Consider the following 25151-nt stretch of genomic DNA (forward strand, 5'->3'; position numbering starts at 1 on the left):
TGAGTTGAACATCATGGGGCAAATAAAACAAAGGTAGGAGATTATGCTGTTGGTCTACTGATAAAGGAGGGTGACCTTGTGGACACTGATCCTGATGAATTCCAGCCCAGTGCTTCGGTCTCTGTCCCGACGAGAGCCCACCATGACCATGGAAGAGGGCCTGAGGAAGGGTTTGCAGGAATGGCAGTGCACCAGCAACTTTGATCGGATGGTCTTCTATGAGACTGCAGAAAAGTGAGCCAGTTTTCAAGGCCCAGAGCCTACTGATGGGGGATCATGGTTTGCACAGCAAGGTCTGGTACAGACTGTCACCTACCTATGTTTTGGCTCCGAGGCATCTAGCTCTCCAAATAGCGGCTCCTTCTAGCTTGAGGCCTGGGCATTCTCTGGGCAACAATCCCAGAAACTCCAGGCTCCATACTCTTGATTCCAACTCTACCTTGAGGTTCAGGGTCAGGATGGGGAGGAGGTACCAGCCCAGCCAGAGGATCTGCTGCTGCTTTGCTGGCTCTGCAGAGGGGAAAAGTTGCACTAGATTCACTCGGGCCACCTGCCTGGGAACTGGTACCTCTTTCTAGAGTGAGGTCCATTATAACTCATCAAAGTGGCCACTACTTCAACCTGATGTTCCAGAAGAGGGTGGTGGTGGGGAGTGCATTGTCAGGGCCAGCCACCACCTCAGGTGCCCCCAGGACATGTCTCTGGTCCTTACTGCCTTTGCTCTATGTAATCCCAGCCTTTCTAACAAGGGAAGGGAAGAACCCACCCTCCTTGGAAGAAACCCAATGTTCTCAGCTTAGCTTTCACTTCCACATGACCCTGCCTGTAATTTGGTCTCCCAGGTGATCCTTTCAGGGCCCAAGGTCCCAGCCTCGGTACCCCTGAATTGGGTCAGGACCTCTGGTGTTCCCTGATATAAATCACATCCCTGACCAGTTTCTACAACTAAACTGATGATGTGGTTCCTCCTGGCAGAAACAGGAGTGAGCCAGAACAAGGATCAGCTAGGGGCCCTGCCTGGGTCCCTCAGATCTGATTCCCTTAAGGTGCTAGTTGATGTAGTGTTTCCCGAGAACTGTAGTTCTTCCTCTGTAGCAGCTCCCTCCTGTCACTGGCCGGACCTACTCCAGGACGCAACTCCACATTCCTGCCACTAGCTCCTGACTGGTAGCTTAGAATACTCCATCGCCTAGAATCCCACACCAGCACCTGCCTGGTATGGCTAACCTGATTCTCAGCTCAGCCTGTGCCTGCCTTACCCAAATCCCATCAAGGTTCATGGAGTTTGAGGCTGCAGAGGAGATGGAGGATCCAAGGATGCAGTTGTCAGGGGTCTTCCAGTGCCGACCTCCTCCTGCAACTCCGAGGCTGGAAATCCCAAGGCCTCCAGTCCCTGAGGCTGTCCAACAGCCAGGTAGGGTACCCACATTCACACAGTAGTCCATGATAGTGTCCAAACAGTGAAAAAGGCCAAGGCAAGTTGTTGTCCCAAATAAGAACTTTTCCTTCAGTATTGGAGATTCACTCTTACAAGAAAAAAAGCCCCTAACACCTGAGGTCCCTGCCACCCAGCTATGAACTGTGTATTGACTGGGCCAAGTACAGATCTCCTTTCTCTCCTTGTCTATCCAAAGAAACAACACAAGATCTGCCTGGGACTTGGGTCCCGGTAGGGTAGAGTGCATGCAATACCAGTCACTACAAATGTCCTCCCACTTGACTCTCCTAGATGTTGCATCTGGTGCACTATTATATCCCTCGGTTCCTGGGTCAGGTTGTCCTCATGCATGGCATACCAGGTTAGGTCCCCTGAACCCCTAAACCCTGCCTACTACCAAGTGTTTGGGATGAACATGGAATCCTCATTCACACACCACTCTGGTCCTCCCTGTCCTAGTGTGCACCTCCAGAAAGACCAACACTAAGGTATGGTCTGCCCGCTCATTAGCGGCCAAAACCAAGGCACCAGAGACCAAGGTGCCTGAGACAAAGGCACGCAAGTCCAAGGCACGCAAGAACAAGGTGGCCAAGACCAAAGGGCCTGAGAAAAAGGTGCCCGACGAGATCCCACCTGAAGCCATCCAAGAGTACATGGACATCATGGATGAGCTATTCGGGCCTACGAACTTTGGCACGTGGGAGCCCTCCTACTTGTCTACAGAAGAGCTTGCGGCAAACTTGGGAGAGGAAGGACTAGAGCAACAGGATGATTTATACCCAGATCCAAGTCTCATGAGCTATGTTGATGAGAACTTTGTCAACAAGGTGAGCTGGGCTTACAATCTTGGTGTATACAAGGTTTTGGCACTCATGGAATTGAGTTTCCTGGCTTAGAATCTCAGATTTATATTGTGCGTGTGTCTGTGTGTTAAAGAAAGAGAGAGAGAGAGAGAGAGAGAGAGAGAGAGAGAGAGAGAGAGAAAGAGAAAGAGACAGAGAGAGAGAGAGAGAGAGAGAGAGAGAGAGAGAATGTGCATGCACACGTGTGCACTCATGCATGGGTGTAGCTGGCACGTGGGATATAACAACCCCATGGTGCAAATGAGCATGGGATTATTATTGCTTCCTCTTTCTCCTAGAAGTCCTCCTGACTTGGGGCCATTTCCTCCCAAGGTCACTCACACTCTCTTCCTTCTCATCCCAGGCAGAGAATATAATTCATCCTCGCTTCCTGCAAGAAATGCTTTCCTCCAAACCATATATAAATATCTTGGCCCTAACAAAAGAACTGGAGCAGCAGGAAGGACTCACTACTGACCAGGTAGAAACTAGAAGGATGGTCTCCCAGTAGACCAGGGGTAGGTGATACAGAAGAGGGGCATGGACACCTGATAAAGAAGTGCAGGGACACCAGGAATAACAGTGGTTGGGAAGAAACAAGAGGTAGACAAGAAGAAAAGGGCACCAGGTAGAACAAGGAGATAGAGACAAGAGGTTTACCAGGGTTTCAGAACTGACACCAAGGCACAGAGCAATATATGGCAGACTAGGAGACAAAGGGACACAAGTATACAGGAAAGGGAGTTACCACAGGTGGAGAGGGGAGCAAGGGATAGCAGGTAGATGAGGAAGGCACAGGACCTTACTCATGTGGCCCACAGGATGTTATCATTATCCTGTCTGTGATGGCTCCCTGAGTGAGTCTGTTCCAGGATACAGGATGTAGGATGGGAAAAAAAAGGAAGGAGACATGAGAGCCATGAAAGGGTTCAGGATATCAAGCAGAAAGGAAGCCCAGGAGTGTGGCCAGCAGACACTCAGTGTGTTTTTATGAGACCAAGATGAGTAACAGATCCACTTCCCACTGAAATATGATTGTCCTGATCCCTGTGGCCCATTTCATGCATGAAGAAGAGTTGGCCAGTGCCCATATCCTCCTTCAGCTTGTGAAGAAGCACCTTTGCAGGTGCCTCAAGGTCATAATATGTCCCAACAGGACACAAGAACTTCCGAGGCAGCTGCAAAACACTGTGCAGAGAAGCGGAAACATCACACTGATCAAGGGGCCAGCATGGAGGACTGGTCCACAGAGGTGGCTTCCCAGGTCATGAAGAGGAGCAGGACCATCGAGCCAGAGTTGCTGGGTTCAAAGGACACTGCTATCCTCCAAGGCTGTCACGGGTCTTCTTCATTGGGGACCATTCACTCCAACCATCCTCCCCCAAACCGCAGATCCTCCTCCTCAAACCTGGGGAACAAAAGTGTAGTGGGTCCCAGAAAAGCCACTTCTTCTGGGCGGCCACATAAGACAGCCAATAGCTGCAGTGTGGACGAGGACCTCCAAAGCCTGGATTTCCTCCTTATCTCCCAGCACCGCCTGCTGCCCTGGGAACTGTCCCAGAGCCAGGCCCCTCCAATAGAAACCCTGTGCTCAGGAGATCAAGCAATCCAGGCCCCACCTCCCCAGAGAGGACTCCTCAGCTCCCACTCTCCTCCAGGTGCCATGACCATGAAGAGTGCTCTCACTGGACGCACATGCTTCATGAAAAACACACCCTGCACTGGGCCTCCCCTCCAGGTCACTGGAGGGCAAGATGTGGATCTGGAGCTGGCTAAAACCTCACAGCCTCTGAAGAGGAAGTGCACATCATCAGGCAACCTAAAGGAGAAGAGGCCCTGAGGACAGTCCTGTTGACCAGTGGCCTCTGGGGTGTCTGCCCCTCAGGCAAGATCTCACCTTGCTTCATTCTGTTTTGGAAGGTCCAAAGGTTCTTCATCACATAGGACAGTTCCTGTGGGTTCTCAGAAAAATGAAGGGAGTGGGAGGGTATAGTAAATGTAGAAAGAGGGTAGGGGGAGGTACTGAGAGGGGAGGGTCACAATGTTCAATCCTGGGTGGGAAGCTGTACCTTGTTTGACTGTAACTGGGAATAAAGGCACTTTGGTAGGAAAAAAATCTGCAGCTTCTGCCTTCTGCCATGTTTTCTGTGCACCCAAATGCAGTGAGAATTGAGAGGTGATAACTGGGGTTGCTAGGACCCAGGGTGCACAAGTGTCCATCTATTGGGTCTTGTTTCCAGATTTAGATGAGTCCTCCCCCTAATCCTGAGAGAAAACAGACAAGATTCCAAAACCCAACTCATCACCCCGTGGGAAATGCCTCTCTTGGTTTAGGGGATCTTCTCTGTGTATCCCTCCATGATCTTTGGCTGTTAAACATCTCCCTTACCAATCATCTGAGGGCCTGCTATGAAGAGAAATAACAATGAGGCAAAGCACATCTCCCTTGGTATTCACAGTTCTGAGGTCTGAGGAGGAACTGGTGGCTCTCAGATCTTAGTGTTACTAGTTCTGAGATTGAATGTCAGGGACCCTCAGCTCCTAGTGATCGAAACTGCCATGTTGCCTTCATGGGATCAGTAGCCAGCCACTTCCATCAGTTCCCTGGAGATCATCTGACAACTGCACCTAGCAGTGCCTGCAGTTCTCCACTGCTTTTGATTTAAAAGGTGAACTCAGGCATGCACAGTGTCCTTCCAAGATACCCATAGTATGTCTGCTTAGGCATGGTTAGGGCAGGGGCTCCTTGCATTCCACACTAAGGACCATTGAAGGGTCCCAAAGGGTTGAGTCCTGTTGAGCACTGCAGATTGGAGTCATCTGGGGAGGACCTGCTATGGAAGCAAAACACTCTGAGTGACTGTGAGGCATTTGTGGCAGCCAAGGCCACCACAGACAGGGGCACAATTTTTTATCAATTTATTGAAAACATTGGGCCCTTCTGTCTCATTTAGATGGAGAGCTGCTTTTGAGCCTTCAAGCCCCTGTGCAATTAAATAAATTCTAGAAATAAGCCTGGGAACAATTTTTTCCTAGACAGCTTCTTTCTCCACTCCAGAATGATGATGAACAATATTATTCAACTGATCCCCAGTATGGCTGTGGTCTTCCTGTGTAGGCTTCCTGATGAGAAGACAAGGCCGACCTTTATACCTCTCCCCCCTACAGTTCTGACCGCAACTCACTAGGGACCCAGCAGGCTGCAAGTCCTGACTTCATCCCAAGACAGACCCACCCCCCACTCATGCAGTGCTCTGACCCTCCCATATGTAGTATTGGCCCCACCCTGACCCCAGCCTGACCAATACTGAGTGTGACTGGCCCAAATGTAATGTAATCAAGTTCTCCTACAAATCAATGAGGAAAAAAGAAGGCTACACATCACATGGTTTGCCAAGCAACAAAATGTGGAAGTTTACCAAAGAGAATACTTAAATAGCAAGGAGCCCAAATTTTAGTGCCATTTGTGAGATGAAGAAATGGGGTGACTTCAGACATGCACAAAAGTGATTGGAAGTGAAGTCGTTTGTGGTCTGTCATGTGCAATCAAACTCCATGGTTCTTCATAGGGCCCAGGTTCCATGCCATCAGTATCAGGGTCACAAATTTTTATCAAGTACCTATTGACAACTTTGAGCCCCCCTGTCTCAGTTGGATAGAGACCTGCTTTTGAGCCTTCAGGCCCCTCTGACATTAATCAGGTTTCTAGAAGTAAGCCTGGAAATAGTGTTTCTGAAGACTACTGAGTGATGCTGGAGAGTGGGGATGGATGGAAAAGTGTGGCATGGAGAAAGGAGGCTGGGATGTAGGGAAACTAGAGGGAACATCCTGAGGGTGAAGGGATAAGCTGAGAGACCTACGTTCCCAACCCAGTTCATCACACCAGGGGAGGAAATGGGCCTTACCTCTGGTGCCCATCACAATCCTGTGAGTGCAGCAATCTTGGTGCTCAATGAGCATCACCATCACTCAGGGGATGTAAGGTCACAGGAGGTTCCTGGAAGTAATGTGAGCCAGGATTTAGAATTGGTTCTCTGACTCCATATGATTGTCCCTCTCTCAGTATTTTCACCTTCTTGCATTGATCTGATTGTTCATGGCAGACAACATCACAGCTAGTGTCAGAGATACGGGGGGAGGCACCAGTATAGATCTCTCTGGACACCCAACCACATTGTTCCGAGGAATTTCTGTTTAGGATATTGAGGTGGTGCAGAATACATGAGTGAGTACTCATTCCATTTGAATCCTCCGTGGACATGTACATCATTGTCTCAGGCTTTAACTCTGCTCCCAGGGCACTCTGTACTCTGTCTCACTCAAATAAGGCTGCCATATGTATTGCTAGAGAATGGGAAGTTGAAACCACAGGCATTCATCTCTCACACTTCTGAATTTGGGAAACCCCAGAAAGATGGTGTGAGATTTAATGTCCAGTGAGTTTTCCCCTCCAGGCTTGAGAAAATGGCTACCTTGCCTGTGACCTCCTAGGGCTAAGAGAGCTTTAGCATCCCTTCCTTTTTCTAGAAGGGCACTAGTACTATCACAGGAAATCTACCCTGATGACATCATTAAAATCTTAAGAGCCACTGAAGCCACCATCTCATGGAGGTTAGGGCATTCACTCATGCATTCTGCAGGCCAAAACTTTCAGGTCACAATACACCAAAACATCAAGAACTCAAGAGAAATCAGATTCCAGGATAGTACTTGATGTTCTCTCTAGTATATAGAGCATGTCCTGGATGCAGGGAGCCCACATGGGGTGGTCAAAGTGACTGAACAGAAGAGGCAAAGGCAAGGCCTGTGTTGGGTCAGGTCAACTTGCAGGGAAGTGTGGGTTGTAGATTGTGACTGATCCTGATGAACCCAGGCCAGTGCTTTGGCCCCTATCTGGACTGGAGCCTACCATGAATCTTGAGGAGGGATTGTGGAGGGCTCTTCAGGAATGTCAATGCATACCTTTGTCAGATGATCTATGAAAGGGCAGAAAAGTGTGTCAGATATCTGGGGCTAGGCCTAAGTGCTAGGGAACATGGGTTGAACAGCTGGCTCTGTTGGAGCTTCTCACCCAGCCAGGAAGGGCATCTGCTACCACAGAGAAAACCACTGATCGCTTACATCTCCAAGCATTACTTCCCTCTACCTGGAGCGCTAGACACTCTCTAACAGTTCCAGAAGCTCTGGCCTCAATGTTCTTAGTTCCACCACTGCCTGGATGTTCAGGGTTAGGGTGTAGGGCAGTAACCAGGCAAGCTCAGGGGGTGTCCACCATCAGTGAGGTCTGTTCACAGGGTACAAGTTTCACTACCTTGGGGTTGTCCAACCACCTGGAAAATAAACCATCTTCTAGCATATGGATCACCCCTGCTCATGAACAATGCCACAATAACACCCTGATGTTTCAGAAAGATTTAGAGTTCAAAAAACATGATCAGGGAATGCCAGTGTCTCAGATGCCCCAAGCACACACCTCTGGCATCATAATTCATGTAATTCTCACTATTCAAACAAATGAAATACAGCCCTCATTGGAAGGTGGGTTGGGGTGGGAACCCAGGTGTTCCACTACTTTCAGCACAGCTTGGACTTTCACATGACCTCTCCTGAGTCTTGGGTTCTTGGTATATAGTTCTAACCCCACCATTAATAGAAAGAGAGTTGTCTTCCATAAATCATATCTTTGACCAGATGCTGATGCTTGGCTTTTCTGCGTGGTTCAGCGCAGGGACATGAGAAGCCTGGAATAAGTGTGGGAGGATCTTAGAGAAATGTGCCTGGTTCACTAAGGACCACATGGTTCTCTTCAGGTGCTAAGTGATGTCAGGAGCACTCAGAATGGTTTCTGCATTGGGAAATAATCCCTCCTGGGACCAGCCCATCCCATGGTCTGAGCACTACTCCCCATGCCTGCTACCAGCTCCTCATTGCTATGAAGCTACAGCTTGAGTTTTCCAATAAGAAATCTTTTTTTAAAATAATCCTATGTCTTGCTTACCTGTCAGGTTTGTGGATTTTGAGGCTGAAGAGATAGAGGACCCAAAGCTTCAGTTGATGATAGATTCCAGTGTCAGACACATCCAATCCCATAGAGGCTCAATCTTCCACATTCTCCAGTCTTTGAGATTGTGCAGCAAGAGAGAGCTAAACACATTCCCATAAAAATTTATGATTAAAAAAAAGGTGATAACGGGGTGTGATAGCACACATGTGAACATTCTTTCAGAATAGGGCACTTCTCTTGCCAGTGGAACAGCCCCTGAGCATTTGGGATTCCAGATGCCCTTGGATTTGAAGTGGATATAGCCTATTCCAAGGTGCTATCTTCTCTCCCCCTGCCTATGTAAAGAGTCAACACACCGTCTGCCTAGGACATGAGTCCATGTGGCCCAAGTATATCGAATATGGGTATCTCAAAATGTCCTCCCACATGACATACATTGTCCCACTGGTGCAGAGTCTCCTCTAATGGTTCCTGATGTCAGAATGTGCAGGGCCATCCTGGACCAGAGTAGATCCCTTAAACACTTTCTTTCACTGAATGGATGGAGCACAGCTAGAACAACCATGTACACATCACCCTCTTACCCTCTGTCCTAGTGTGAACCTCCAGAAAGACTGGCCCTGAGGCTCACCCACCAGAAGTCTAATACTGCAGGTATCCAGAGACCAAAGTTCCTGACTAGATCACACTTGAAGTCATAACTGTATAGATGGATATCATGAACATCTGGTGGGGTTTCCCAACTTCACCATGTGGATAGGCCCACATTTGGCCATAGCGAAGTCCATGGGAAACTTGGAAGAGAATGAAATGGAGTGACATCTAAAAGGGGACAATTTGTATCAAGATCTAAATCTCCTGCCCTAGACTGATGAGCTGTGCTCCAAGAGGACTTTTTCACCAAGGTGGGCTGGGCTGGGAATCCAGGTGTCTACAAGACTTTGGGAATGTCAGCCTGGACTCATGGAATTAGGTTTTATTCTTTACATTCTCAGCACTGTTTGTCTGTTGGGTGGGGTAGCTCATGGTCTTGATTTAGCAACTCCACGGTGTGAACCAGAAGACACCATCCATGCTTCCTACAACTCCCAGAGGTGTCTTGGGCTTGGGGACCCTTCCTACCAAGGCCACACACAATTTCTTCTTCTCCAGGCACAGGCTTCAATTTCCACACCCCCATTTCTTGGAAGTGTTGCTTTTCATAGGACTACACATGGATATCTTGACCCTAACCAAAGAGCTGGACCAGGAGGAAGGACTCACCCAGCAGAATGGCCATCAGAACTTCAGTCTGACACCAAGACAGGTGATACCTCCCATTCATTTTTACACATCCCACAAGTCCCTCTGTCTACCCTCATACCCAATACAGACTGAGCATGGGCCATTTCTGTTCTGTAGCTGGTGAAAATGCAACTATTGCCCTCAAAGTAGAAATGATCAGTGTAGGCGCCTGAAAGTTATGTTGTACCCCGACTATAGTGCTTCTAAATCAACTGCCAGCCAAGGTATAGAGGGACATAGTGATAGCACTGAACATGAGTCCTATATGGAGATCTGGCCCACCAGGGGTCACATAACCCTAGGTCCTATAATGAAAGCACACTGGTATCTTCCTGCACTGTTGTGAGTCTTCCTCAATGGGGCCCATCCAGTCCTCAACTCTTCCCTGGACCACAGAATCTCTTCTCTAAGCCTGGGCCAGTGAAGGGCAGTGGGTCCCAGCAGAACTTCTCCTACAGGAGCCACATGAGAAAGCAGAGGTGTTTAGTGAGGACAACCATGACCCTCCATACCCCGAACATCCTCCTGGCTTCCCAGCACCTTCTGCTGTGCTGCAACTGTCCCAGACCCAGGACTTCACAAAGGCCCCTTCATCCCTGGAGGCTGAGCACTACAGGCTCCTCTGCCCAAAAGAAGAGTCCTCATCTCTATCCCCCTCCTGATGCCAATCTATGAAGTGAACTACAGATTGACACCCAATGCATGCAGGAAAGACACCCTACTCTGGGTCTCATCTCCAGGTCTCTGGAAAGAAACATATGGCTCTGGGGCTGATTCCTATTGCCCAGCATCTGAGAGGAATGTCAGTCATCAGACCCCAGAGAAAGAAGAAGAGGCATTGAAGACAGTAGGATAGGTATCGGGTGAGCCAACCTCTCAGGCAGGGTCTTGGTGAGATCTCACCTTCACTACATCCTGCAACACAAGGGGCAAAGATCCTTGTCTTTCAGAACTGATCCTGCTAGTCCTCAGGAAAGGGAGGGCAAGGAGAGGGCACTGGGAATGTAGGAGGAAGGCCAAAGGTGGGAACTGGGAAGGGAGAAGGAGAGAGGTGCATACCTGGGGCAAAGCTATACATGGCGGGAGTTGACTGTCAAGAGTGAAGAGAAAGCATTTAGTAGAGAAATGTTCTCATGGCTGCTGCCTTCTGCTGTGGTGTCTGTGCTACTCTGTGGGGTGAGGACTGAGAGGAGGAGGTATCTGCAGATTCCATTCCTCAGGGTGCACAGATGCAGGGCCAAGCCCTTGCCTCCATATTTAGCCTGCACCTTCCACTGATGCTGGAAGAAAAACAGAACAAAAGCTTAACAGAAACCCAGTCATTATGTTGTTTACATAGCCTCAGTTAATTTAAGGGGCCTTCTCTGTACATCCCTTCATGAACTGTGTCCCATAACCATCTCTGTTACCAATTGGCTGAGGATTCAAACATCCATCTGGAGAGCAAGCACAAATAGGAAAAGTGCACCTCCCTTAATATTATCCGTTCTCAGTTTCCAGGGCCAACATATCCCAGATCTTAGCATTCACAGCCCTAAGAGTGAATGACAGTGACCCTCAGTGTCCAGTGAGAGCAGCTCTGCCATTGTGTTCCTGACAGGAGGAACGAGTAGCTACTGAGAGTTCCCTGGAACTCTTTCAACAACCAGACCTAGTAGCTCTTAGCAGCTCTCCATTGCTCTCTGTCATTCTCTTTCATAACTGTCCTCAGGGTGACCTTCCAGGTCTGCTTTCAGTGCCAGCAGCCTTTCCTGTAACCAGTTCTTAGTAAAATCAGCTCTACCTGCTCTACTTGAGATAAAAGGCATGCATAGGTTGAATATAACAATGTACTTGAGGCCTCACTAGGAGTTATGCTGCACCACAAGGGTAAGTGTTAAAGGAACTTTTTGCATAAGGAGATTGGGAAGGAAGCTCATTTACTTAAAAAGAAAAAACAAGGTGGGCTCAAGCACACACAGTATCCTTCCAGGAAACCATGGGACTTCCCTGAGGTATGGGTAGGAAGAGGCTCCTCATACAGCAGACCAAAACCAGCTAAGGAGATTCAAAATGGTGGTATCATTGAAAGAGATTGAAGGATGGAGTGATCTCAAATATACTTTGACCAAATATAATTCTAGGTCACAGTGACATAATTGGGTCAGCCATGAATGTCAAAGACAGGGAAACCAATGTTTTTCTTTCCTTTTGGTATTTTTGGTGGTACAGGTTATTGAACTCTGGACCTCACACATGCTAGGCAAGTATTTGATCACTGTGCCACAACCCAAGCCCCCAAAGTTTTCTTTAAATGCCTTTTGGAAAGTGTTGGCCCTTTCTCTTCTGTCTCATGTAAGAGAGATGTTTGGAGCCTTCCGTCTTTTAAACCATCATAGAATTTTCTAGAATTGGCAATGGGGATGGCATTTTACTTAGATAGCTTATTTCTGATCCTGTGGAAGAGGCTAGATATCCAGGATGAACAAATATTCAGCATCACAAAGGGCTTCCTGCATAGGTGGACAAGGCTTGGTTTCTAGGGAAAGAAGTCATGGCCCCCTTTGAAACTTCAGCTAACAACACAGTCAAGATACATTCTGCCTGTTGTCATTACTCCCCAGATGGCAAGCCAGACAGGCATCCTACAGATCACTGATAACAATTTTAGAAAACAGGCGAGTGATGGACCACGTAAGTTGGAGCATCATTCAAGAACTGAGGTGAGCTGGGGCAAGCTGATCCATCACCCTGCAAGATCCCCACCTACACACATGGGTGATGGCCACTGCAGAAGCACACTGTACACAGGCCCTGAAGTTCCTGACACACCACTAAGCATGCACAATTCAATGACTCAAATTCTTTTTTCCCAAAGCATAGAGTAAATGAAAGTGAGGAAATACAGAGTGAGATTGGGGCTAACTAATAGTGTTAGTGCTTTTCCAAATGCTAGTTAGCATAAATTGGGACCAATAGCATTTGTCTTTTTCCAGAGCCTTACAGGCATAAGCTTGGACACATCACAGTGATGCAAGGGCAATATAAACCCCTAGACTAGCACACTTGGTCAGAGAAAGCCAGCTATCAGGTCCCCTCTTGCACTGCAGGAGTTCGATACATGTTCTTCAATAAATCCTACTGTTACACTCACTCTTCCTGGTCTGCAGAGTTCATTCTTTGAATTTGCAAGAAAGATCCCAGGAAAAGGAATTGATGGTGAGCCACTGGGTTCTGCATTGACATAGAAGTGTATAAACCACCTTTGAGAGGAGCACAAATTCTTAGCTGCAGAAAACTGCACTTCACACAGTCTTAACCTGCCAGCGGAAGCAGAAAAAACCCAGTTTCACCTGCTAACAGGGGTAGAAAATCAAGATTCTTCTTTCTGTGCCCAAATTGGGGCTTCTATGGAGGGTGACTGAAATGGAGCAACAAACTGTCTCCTTCATTTCTGGAGTTCTATACTCCTTATAGAAATAACTCTCTCTTTCAAAAATAATTAATGTCTGTCACCCATCTAAAATTCAGTAGAGCACCTGCTAGTCTAAAGCCACAAGTGTCAGACTTACTGGAGGAGGCTTGTTCAATATCTTTTGTCACTAAAGTAGAAATGTTGGTCAAGCTCAGCTTCAACCTCTCTCTGAGGAATACAACAGATCAATGGATCCATTAAGTGTTTGCTTTTTTTTCCACTTTAAGACTGACTGGACTCAATGGTGGGAAGGGGTCCCTTACCTGGTGTATCTTGGATCCTAACACAATGTCTTAGTCTGATCCAAGGTCTTTGAAAAACAGTAAGACACTAATCCCCAGACGGTGAGCCACATTGTCTATTGCTCCAGTTTTCTTCCCTTCTTTTCCTTTCTGTGTCTCTCTCACACATGCGCTGTAAACATCATGTAGATTCTGATTTCTTATACTCATTTAAATCCCAATTGTTTCAATAGAACACATGAATGAGGTTTTGAGGAATTTTCAATCCTTAGCGCACCTGTTAGGACCCAAATCCCATGCTGTCTCTGGTGAGCTTCACTCAGGAGCAAGGTCCCATTCTCTGGGTTTCCAAACCCTGCCTGTTCAGAGAAGAACCCTGCCAGTTCATCCCTCTCCTAGTCTAGACTTCAGATTAGGAACTTGGCCTCCACGAGGGGAGAGAGCCAAAAAACTTTTTTTTTCCCCACAGCATGGAGGGGATTCTGGTGCTCAGAACCCAGGAAGAAAAAGACACAGCATGACAATCCACAATTCAAAGTCTCTTAAACCATATTTGATTTAATGTTTGTGCTGATGCAACAGGATTGTAGTGGCCCTAAGAATGAGTATGATAAGAAATATATTAGGAAAGACTAGAATCTTCTTTAGGGCACTTAACCTAGAGGGACATGACTCTCTTTTAGCATAATAACTAGGTTCCTCAAGGACATGTAACTCTCTTTATACTGTCCCCACAATGCATGGCAAAACAGTACAGAAAAACAGAAGATCACTCCTTTGAAGAGGGAAATGACACAGGAAAGGATTTTTGAATAATGCATTGGTCAGCACAACTAATATGTTATGAAGGCCTCAGAATGTGGTCACTCATGTCTTGAGGATCATAGTACTTTGTGGTGCTAAGAGCAACTACTCCAACTAGCAGGATTCAAAGGGTGGTCATCCATGGCTTTCAGGTCCACATGGCACTGAGGGATACCTCAATATGCCAATGGAGGGATGCCAAAGGAGGTCTTCTTCCCCTTTGTCTTTTAGATGGGTTATACTCCACCTGGCACCCGACTCCTTGAAGAAGTATTTGGAAACATTGGTATTTCTTTGACACTCAGACCCTAAAGAAGTGTCTGGTATTTTTCTGAGCCCAAGCTTGGCCTGAATACCAGCTGGAGGATGTGGAAAAATAGCCTCCTGAGGCAAGTATAAACTGTAATCCAGTTTACACTTAAACATAAATTGTAAAAGGGAGAAAAAAGTTGCCACAGGTACCCTATACATAACAAGCTTTTTTTTTTCTTCCTGGAGACACAACCCAAAATTATGCAACCAATGTAAATTAGACTCTTCACTCTTGGCTACACTAAAAAAAATGCAATCCTAAGATTCTCAAGCTATATCAGCACCAATATTTTCAGCAAATAGAATAGAACTTTACTGGCTCTAAGTATGAGTATGATTGCAAATATATCAGGAAAGGCTAAAATGGAAAGCAGTTTCTCTTAGAGAAGGATCAAATACAGAAAAGCCGTTTTTCTAAACATTTATATCCTCCTTACTCAGGTTTTGCCAACAGAGCCCCAACATTCTGAGGAAATAGAAAATCAGGAGGAATGCACTTCAGCTCCTTCCTATACCTACAAGTCATAGGAAAGAGTCCCAAAAGACTCATTATACTACAGGTCACTTTTCTCTGCAAGGCTTGAGACAAATTAAGAGTGACTTAGAAAGATTCCAGGATGACCTTGATAAATATACAGAGATATTTCATGGCATTAACCAAACTTTGACCTACCTTGGAAAGACATAATGATGTTAATGAACCAAATTCTCTCTAGCACTGAACACTAGGATGCTTTATGGGTGGCTGAATCCTCTGGGGATGAATGATATATAGTGCAAGTCCCAGGAGGCCTTCTCCTTCTAACTGAAATGGACTCAGAAGAAACATAGCCAACAAAGCAATAGGCAGTTCTCTAGGAGGATCAAAAATGGGATACAGATGGGTCACATGGGGCAATGGAAGGGAAAGTACTTTCAGGATTGTGTGGTACAGGGCTTTAGGAAAACCCATACTAAATCTCCAAATTATTTCAAACAATCTGGAGAATGCAGAAACTTCCACAAACATTTTAGAAAAACTCAGGGAAGCATTAATTAAATACACCACAATGTCCCCTGTTTCCCCAGCATAACAACCTGAAAAACAAATTCATAACTCAATCATTAGGAAAAAATTACAAAATCAACTGCAAAAGGGAGACAACACTTTAGATAGTTTCTTAAAACATGCCACTTGGGTGTTTTACAATCATGACCAAGATGAAGAGGAGGGAGAAGATGAGGAGAGAGAGAGGAGAGAGAGAGAGAGAGAGAACAAAAGAAAGCAACTGCCCTTATGACAGCCCTACAGATGGCCAAATCCAGTAGACAAGGTCCCCAGAGTGGTATTGCTCCCACCATAGCTGGCTAGAATTGTGGCCAAGAGGGACATTACAAGAAAGACTGCCCATGAAACAAAGCAATGCCACCAACACCCTAACCTGTCACGGAAGTGGATCACAGGTGTTTCGAATACGCACACAGGCTAGGACCAGTGGACAAATCCCACACTTCAAACAGTCCAACAATAGGAATGATGGGTCCTGGGGAATCCTTCTTAGGTTCCAACTATTCAGACTGTTTTATTTCTGTACAGGAGCCTAGGATGACCTTGACTGTCGAGGAACGGAAAATTAATTTCTTTCTTGACACTGGTACCATTTTTTCTAATGCCTCTCAAACCTCTGATAAGTCCATCTAATTGACCTTGACTCTTTTACCCCTGCCTCAGGAAGACCTGAGCCTGGCAGACCAAAACCAAAGTGAGCTGAAGCAAGCCGATCTGCTATCCTTCTGCAACAAATCCTGCCCACAGTGGGGATGCCCACTGCACAACTTTTCCAAACCCCAATTAGCATAAACTTGACCAATAGTATTGGTTCTCCTTCCAATTAATAAAGACAATAAATATTTTTTACTCAGGAAAAAAGTGAAGTTGAACCAATGGAATTCCCAAGTGCAAAACAATTTCTGACTACCTACATGCATTGTTTAGAATATTTATTTTTTAATTACAGATGGACACAATATCTTCATTTTATTTTCATGTGGTACTGAAGATCAAACCCAGTGCCTCATGCATGCTAGGTGAGTGCTCTACACACCTCTTAGCTGAAACTTCAACTCACAACCCTGCATTTCCATGAATTCTAAAGACAATGTGCAGTGTGAGAAAGGTTGTCTAGTGTTGCATTTCACATGGTGTAATACGGAAATGACACATTAAGATATCATAAAACAGTGCATAAATACTTTTCTCTCTTTACTGAATTCAAGAGGTTTAAAGATGTATGAAGTTTTGAAGCATTTTGGTGATGGCTTTCCATGATAGAGAGTTGCTGTCTCAGGGTGCCAGGAACATATGGGGCGTTCTGCTAATGCTACAATCTGAGAGCCACTGGTACTCCAACCACAGAACTGATAATACTAAGGGAGCTAGTTGTACTCTGCCTATTTGTGATTGCATCTAAATTAATCCAAAGAAGCCTAAGATGTTTGAGAACCTCTTCTCTCCTGATGCTAATTCTGAATTTCCTTCCTGCCCCATACATACCAGGATATGAAGGTTTTAATGCTTAGTGGGTGAGCAACATGCATAAAGGGCACTAAGAGAACAACTTCCTCTGTAAGCAGCCCAAACATGTGTTCATGCAGGTTTACTCATGTGAGAGTTCTTCAGTTCTTCCAAATAATGTCCCCTCTGCACATCACCACATCAGCCTACATCTACCTGGAGAAGGCCACATTTTCTTGCAGCAGTGCACTTTGTGCTTACTTCTGAATCTAGGCCTCAGGGGCCTCTTCTGTATATTGACAATTCTTCCTTATTTAGTTTCCCTTGTTCCTTGAAACAAAGCTCTATTACATCTTGTGGTTCTCATTTACACTTTCAGTGTTATTTGTACTTCACATATGATACCACACATACATATATACACATGTATGCATAGATTCATATGTCTACTTATACACATATATGTGTTCCAATTCAAATTACAAGGGTGAATATTGTTTACTGGCTGTATCATGAATGATATGCTCAATAGAATAGTGGCTTTCTGGGGTGGAATTTATTTCTGGTTACCATGGGCTTGCCATGGAATCAGGGAGACTGATTAAGGAATAACTGTAGGAATTAAGAAAATTGTTTGTGAGAAAATACTTATCAAAATAGTGCCCAGTCTGGGTTCAAATATCTTTGAGACTTAAAACAACACTTGTATTCCCAATTATCTAGATGCAAGACTCTGGATGAGAAACCTAATTACTCTAAGAAAGATAAGGGCATATTGTTCAATGTCTACTTAAGAAAAGGCCAAGGGGCTGGGGTTCTAGCTCAGTGCCAGGATGCTTGTCTAGGATGTGTGAGGCCCTGGGTTTGAGCCTTAAGAGTAAATCAAACAAACAAACAAATAAATAAATCATGTCCATCGGCATCTACAGGAAAGAAAAAAAAAACTTAAAAAAAGGAAAATCCAAAATGACAACAGAAAGTTTTCTCAGACAAAAGACCCAAGAGCCCTACAAAAATTGAGATAAACAATAATGTGAAAGAACTCTTGTCAAATTGAGTAATAAACTCCACTCCATAAAAGATAACATTAAATTATCTGCCCTGCAATATGTAAGGAGTGTTATAGAGCAGGCATTTTGATCTTTAATTTACCTCATTACATTAGTCATCTTTCTGTGGCTTTGAAACCATATGTAAGGTAAACCAATTACAAGGAAGAAAACTTTATTTTGACTGAACATTTCAGAGATTTCTTTCTATGTATACTTGGTCAGCTTCATGGTTCTGGAGACTCCCTGGAGGCAGAACATCATGGCAGAGATCACATATTGGAGTAATGCTGCTCACCTCATGGCAGCTGGGAAGTAGACAGCATGAGGCCAGGATCCCAATATCCACCTCAAGGGCATGTCCACAACCATGCAACCTCCTTCCAGCAGGACCCACCGCCTACTGTTTCATCACCTCTCAATATTGCCAGAGGCTGATGAGGAAATATTTATAGACCTTTCATGGATATTTAAGATCCAAATCACAACACATATTTCATTCTATACTTCCTACATCAGGATGCATATGCCTAACACTGCATGCTGGTATTTGGAATTCACAGCTGTGACTTAAGCAAGGTCAAACTGGGTCTCACATGTGGACTGGTGTGAATCATACAGAGATATGGGATTCTGACTACATTCTGGCAGTGAATGAACACTTTGGTTGTTATCTCTTTGGGAGGGGTAAGCACATTTCATGAGAGGGTGGAAGAGAGAGCCAACTACAAGTGGTAGTAGTTCAGTTTATCAGTCGGTTCTCTGCTTCTCAGGCACATATCATAACTGTCTTTCCTGAACTTCTCTGAAAATTGGTTCAGCCAAACTTAATTTTCTGCTTGTCCACCCTGGGACATGCTGCATTCTATAAGGAAGATTATTCAATGTTACTGTAATAGTTAATTCCATGTACTGATTTGGCTAGGCACAAATACCCAGCAGTTTGGGCCAAACACCAGTTAAATGTTACTGTGAAAGTTTTTGTTTTGGGCGTGGGGTGGGAATTCGTATATCCACTCAGTGGACTTTGATTAAAACAGATTACCTTCCACTGTCGGGGGTCTCATCTACTTCATACATATATGGCCCCAGGAAGCAGACATCAATTGCCATGTGCCTTAAATACATCTAACAGACACCTAAATATTTTTCCACTTCACAACTATTGCTACTACTTCAACAAACACACACACAAACACACACACACACACCTGAGGTGGGGTAGTTAATACAAACTCAATACACAAGTAACTCTCCATAGGTATCTCATCTTCATATACAAGCTCACACACTCCCAAATATGAAGAAATAACTCTGTCTTCCAAAATGCAGAAGCCTGCCATCTGCACACCACACAATGAATATATTCATCCGACTGCTCCACAAAATTAGTAACAGACCAGCCTTCACACACTCAACTACATGTGCATGGGTAATGAAAATAAAATTTATTCAAAATCCCTTGTACCAAAACATGATGTCCAGAATGTACAAATATCCCTCCTCCATTTCCCAACTATAATAATCACATTGCAAGTGCAGAGAAAACTACCCAAATGCCTTCCTTAACATAGCCCATATGCAAACACATGTGTATCCAAACTCCCCAGGGTGTGTTCGTGGGAAAACTATATATATACAAGACCACCACAAGAAAAATATTACAAAAACCAGAGCTGACTTTCCCTTGATCTCCCATATCCACACAGAACAAGAAGATGACCATCACCACTTCATCTGACCCACACTTCTGAACACATACCACATTCTCGTCAGGCAGTCGAAACAGAGCAAGATCCAAATTATGAATGCACATCAACACATTAGGGACCCCACCACCCCATCAAAGGAACAGTGAAAACAACCAGAGCCCTCTGAACTCCTACTAACCCTCCAGGACCAGCGCAGCGTCTCATGTTCTCACCCAAACAACCACCCCGTGATCTCATGCCCATCAAAACGGAAGGAAAACTTCCTGGCACCCAGAAATATCCACAGGGGCCCCCAACAGCCCAGCAACGCATACGTGAGACCATATCATCAACTTCACTGCCGCCATACACAAGCACCACAAATTAATAAGACAACATGACTCTCTTTATTGCACAGGACTTGTGGTCACCCGGTTCTCCCATCATCATTTAGGTGCTCTGTCCAGACGAGCCCCTCAACAGCCCACCTACGATGGCCCGTCAATCACGGGGTGACTACAGCAGACTCAACACACTTGGCTCAGTGTGTTCCCTTCTGCAAAGTTGCTAAGGCCTGGGAAATGAGCGTCCTTCAGCTAACAACCCGGATGCCAGGTGACAGTGTCCTCTACATTCACAGGTTTCAGGCGGAACAAGAAGATGACAGTCACCACTTTGTCAGACACCTACAGAAGCCTCAGACCTGCTGACCAGGACTGCGCTTCTCAGGCACCAAACAGGTGCCATGGAGCCGGGTTTCACACAGGGTACAAGGGACATGGATGGAGGATGCTTCGACGTGGGCGCGGCACTGGCCATCTCACCCCTCACTGCCAGGCCTGCTGCAAGCGGCCTGCATCCCCTGGGCTGCCTGGCGAGGCGCAGGGGCCAGAGGAACGGGCAGGGACATAGTGGGAACGGAAGAGGTTCGCGGGTCCAGTACCTAGAGGCTTATGGGACTGAGTCTGGACGCCGCCATGGGAGCCCAGCTGGCCGTTGGGAACCCGCTGTCTGTGCTCGCGCCTGTGCCTTTCCCAGCAGGAGCCCCAATGGACGTTGGAGCTTTTGCATGGCAGCCTGTGCGCGCGCCCTTCCAACCAAGCATGTGCTCAGGCGCGAGGGATGCAGGAGGGACACCCGTGGCCCTGCAGGAGGAAGAAATGGGCAGGGAAGCCTGCAAGGTGTCTCCGGCAAGAAAGCTCCCCATAAAGAGCATCTGGGCTGGTCCTTCATTCAGTGGGAGCACCTGAAATGACAAAGTGATCTTCGCAGTTACAAACTGCTCATGCCTACAGTAGAGACCACCCTGCTGCAGTCCTTGGAAGCTAAGGAAGCTCTCTACCCTGTGCTCCTTCCCATGGCCAGTTTGCACAAATTGAATTTGACTAGTGTTATCATATGAGCACCTGTGGTATAGCAGTTTGAAGCAGTGCAAACTGATTGCATGGGTAAGGGCTGAAGCTCAGTGGCAAAGCACTGACCAAGAGGATACAAGACCCTGAATTCGACCTTGGTTTAGCAAATAAAATTTGCTTTGAAAAATCTGGTCTCCAGCATTCATTACAGTGTATAATTATTTTTTAAAAAATTTAAAAAACCTGTGGAATGAGAACAGAGTTTTTCTGCACTGCATATTTTATATCACTGCTTCAAAAGAAATAACAAGGGAAGAAAGAATGGAAGAAGCTTCTTTTTAGTGCCTGAATATCATGGTTTGCCCCCCTCCTGCCATTTATTGAAAAGACTTATAATAAGGTGTTAATATTTCATGAACACCGAACTGTGTGTTTTGCAAGCCAGGGATGGGAGAAAAAAAAATCATCACCAACAAAAACAACAAGAAAAAAACACTTTATACATAAAACACAATCCATACCCCACAGTTTTTTAAGAGTACTGACTGTGTATACCGGTGATTTTGTGGCTCATGAGAGCCATGGTTCACTGGTCCTAAACATCATTGGAAGCAAAGACAATTTGGTTGTTTAAAGAGAGGGTCACCTGTCACACCCCTCTCCTGTGGATTTTAGAAACTACTTCAAAATGACCCGGAGGCACACACCACTTGTGTCACCCCTGAATTGCCTGAAGGGAACTCAAAGTTCTTCTATACCTATTAGAGCTCTTCCTGGAATGTCTGCCCAGCCACCACCCCCCCCCAGGCCAGCTGTCCTTGGCCCCTCCCCCCCTACAGAATGTCTGGATCCAACATTCCACTGTGGTTTACATTTAAACTTTGGCCAGCTTGGCTCAGTTGGACCCTGAGCATCTGTTACAGACAGGTCACTCTCTGGGTCCTGTACTGACGTTTCCCACTGTGGAGACTGTGAGACACTGTGTCAGGTGTCCTGCCTGGCCTTCAGAAGGAGGTGAGCCTGGACAGTCAGGGGTCTGTTATCTGAGGGCAGTCACCCCAAAAACCCTTGGGAGTAAGAATGGAGCACTTACCCTGTGGTCAACTGATTGAACAGAAGTAAGGGAAGGAAAGAGCCTTAGACAATACACTTGAAATGGCCCAGGAAGCCCTGGGAAGACTGATACTGCTCATGGGGAAGAGGGCTCCTAAGACCCAGGTCCAGTCTAATCCGGGGAAGTACACTGGGTCAGCAGAAAGGAGAGAGGCCACGGGATTGATTCCTTGTAGAATGGACACAGGTCACTGCATGGTTTTTTCGGCAGTCACAGATGGGGTCCAAGTGAGGCCTTCCTGGAGTCAAGATGCTGAGCCCTGTGTCCATTCTTCAGACACATGGAAGCTGCCTGGGATATCATTCTGAGGGGACTGACTGGGAGTCTCAGATCATAAGTGGGCAGGGGTAAGAAGTGTTCTTAGTTAGAAAACTGCCCAATGGGGATCTCAATGACCACAGATGCAGTGCGATATAGTCTCTGTGGGTGAGGCTGCAGGGCACTCCAACTGCCATAGCCCAGGGTCCCTCACAGACTTCCTGCCCAGGAAAACTTCTCCTTCCATTCAGACAGCAGGTGTCATTGATTCCAGAAGGGCAGGGAACCCAGGAAACCTTAGCCAACATAGATTTGGGCCTCTGGGGGATCTTCTGAATCGTTATCACTTTCACACTCTGTGTGTGTAGCCTCAGCTCATTGTTTTCAAGACAACACAGAAGACTTTTGCTTATCTTCATGGTTTGGTTGGTACTCCATGATAAGGGAGCACATGTGGGGTGTTCTTCATTTTCCAGGATCACGTTTGAAGATGACTGGGTTCTTTTGAAGACAGGAAGGAGAATAGCACACAGTTAGGAAGGGGCTCTACTCATATTGTCATTGGAACTTAGGCAGCTGTCCCGATGGATACATGCAAGTGTTGAAGTGTGGTACACCTCCCATTCTTTGACCTCACTCAGCATAATGTCCTGGTGAACAGGAATGTGCTCCCAACAACTTGCTACAGGTAGCAGCTGGTGCAGGCCTGAGTCTCTGGGACACTTTCCTTCCCATTATTAGGAGTGCAAAGGAAAAGGACATCAGAATGGCTCTAATTCCCAGGCCCAATAAAAAAAATGACCAGTGTCTGTGAAAACCTCTGGAAAACCCCAATCCTCACCATCCCATCAACTTCATAAACCTCAGTAACCTTTGCTGGTCAGCCCTGGAGAGGATCTCCGGGACTCAGTGTCTATCACATAGACCTCTTCCCTGGGAAAGGAGCTCCCTGCATTATGGCAGCAACCAGTGAGCACTAGGATCACAGATGGCCAGGATCTGTCCCCCATTCGTGTTTGGTGTGGGAAGTGCTGGGAGAAGCACCCACATGCTGGGCAGGATGTGCTCCTGGGTGAACTACAGAATTCCTCAGCCTCTAGCTAGGCAGAGATCTCAATCAGGTGTTTCTTGTTTGTGTGTGGATGCCTAGGAATAAAGTGGAGGGGTATATAAGGAGTATTAGCAAAAGGAAGGCTGAGGAGGTGATGGGGGAATAGGTTTAGAACCTGTCACCTTCACAAGTGACCCTAAAGTCCCTGCATCTGCCCTGGAGAAGGTCCCTTTCCTGTTGGTGAGGATGAGGAGGAGCATGGTGCCACTGAATAGAGTCAAGTTGATCCATTTCTAGGGAGTCACCTAGGAGGCCAATGGAGTGTCTGCAAAGGATGCACAAGGGGCCTCTCAGAATCAGAAAAAGCTGAGGTGTCACAGTCAACTGGGAATCCTGGTGTACTGAAAATGAGATTTCTCTGGGTAGAACTATGACTAAAGGAACGGAGCAAGAAATTCACTCAGGGACATTTGCAAACTGCACAATTTCCCTGCCCAAGGGCCCTGAGCTGTGAGCATTTGTTCGCAGATTTCCACTGAGTAAGAAACTGGGGGTCCTCAATCCTGCTGTCATTTTCCCTCCCCCATTCTCCGCTTTGCTTTGCCTCCACAGCATCTGCATCGCGGAGACCAGGCATGAACTTCAATCCTGGTGCCCACATGTCTGCATTCAGGGGCCTACCCTTTCTTCCAGCTGCCCCTGTGCCAACACACCAGCCATTCTGGGAGTTGCCCCTGGCACCAAGGGTGACTGCACCTATCTCCCAGGGTAACCCTCTAGTGCTGTCCACTTACCCTGGACAGTCATATGTGCCAGGGCTGTCCACCTCTGGAAAACATGGGCCACAACTGAGGCCAGTGGGGCCTCCTCATATTCACAACATTATCCACACTCAGACACCCCTCAACTGGAGGGCCCCAGGGGCCTTCTGTGGGGGTGTGGAGCATCCTGCTCCATTCCTCACAGCACCTTCTGCCCTGAGGACCACTGTACCTGCCTCAGACAGTGGAGGGATTCAAAACTATGGGATCCACTGGCACCTGGGCCTTCGCCCTCCAGCACCACGACCATTTGCCCAGATGGCCCCCATCATGTTCCCAATGAATGCACGCCAATGGCCAGGTACAGTGTACGGGGAGGGCACACTACCCACCTTCCCAGCTGCAGTGCCACTAGATGACTCCAGCAGACCTCCCAGCGTGTATGAGAACTTCCGGCGCTGGCAGCGCTTCAAGACCCTGGTCCGCAGGCACCTTCCTCAGACTCCTGATGTGGAAGCACTTTCCTGCTTCCTCATGTGAGTGTTCTCCTCAGGCTCCCCCTTGAGCTCTGTCAGGAGGAAAAGCATGGGTTGGAAAGAGGAGGCTGGGATGTAGGGGAACTGGACGAAAGGTCCTGAGGGTGAGGGGACAAGCTGAGACCAGGGAATGAAACGTGCCTTATGTCCGGTGCCTATCACAGCCCTGTGAGTGCAGGCAATCTTTGTCTCCAATGATCATCACCATCACATGGAGGACTCAAGGTCAGAGGAGGTTCCTGGGGGTAATGTGGGCCAGGAATCGAAGTTGGCTGTCTGACTCCATGCCTCCCCCAGTCATTTCACCTTCCACCATAGACCTGATTGTTCTCAGCACCAGGGACATCCCAACCACAAGTGGGTTTAGTGGTGCTGGCTCCAACACAGAAATCTATGGCTCCCCATACACATTGTCATGAACTCCTGATCAGGACCCTCTGGTGATGTCACACTCGAGGGGAA

The sequence above is a fragment of the Callospermophilus lateralis genome, chromosome 17, assembly GCF_048772815.1.
Source record: "Callospermophilus lateralis isolate mCalLat2 chromosome 17, mCalLat2.hap1, whole genome shotgun sequence".
Classification (NCBI taxonomy): domain Eukaryota; kingdom Metazoa; phylum Chordata; class Mammalia; order Rodentia; family Sciuridae; genus Callospermophilus; species Callospermophilus lateralis.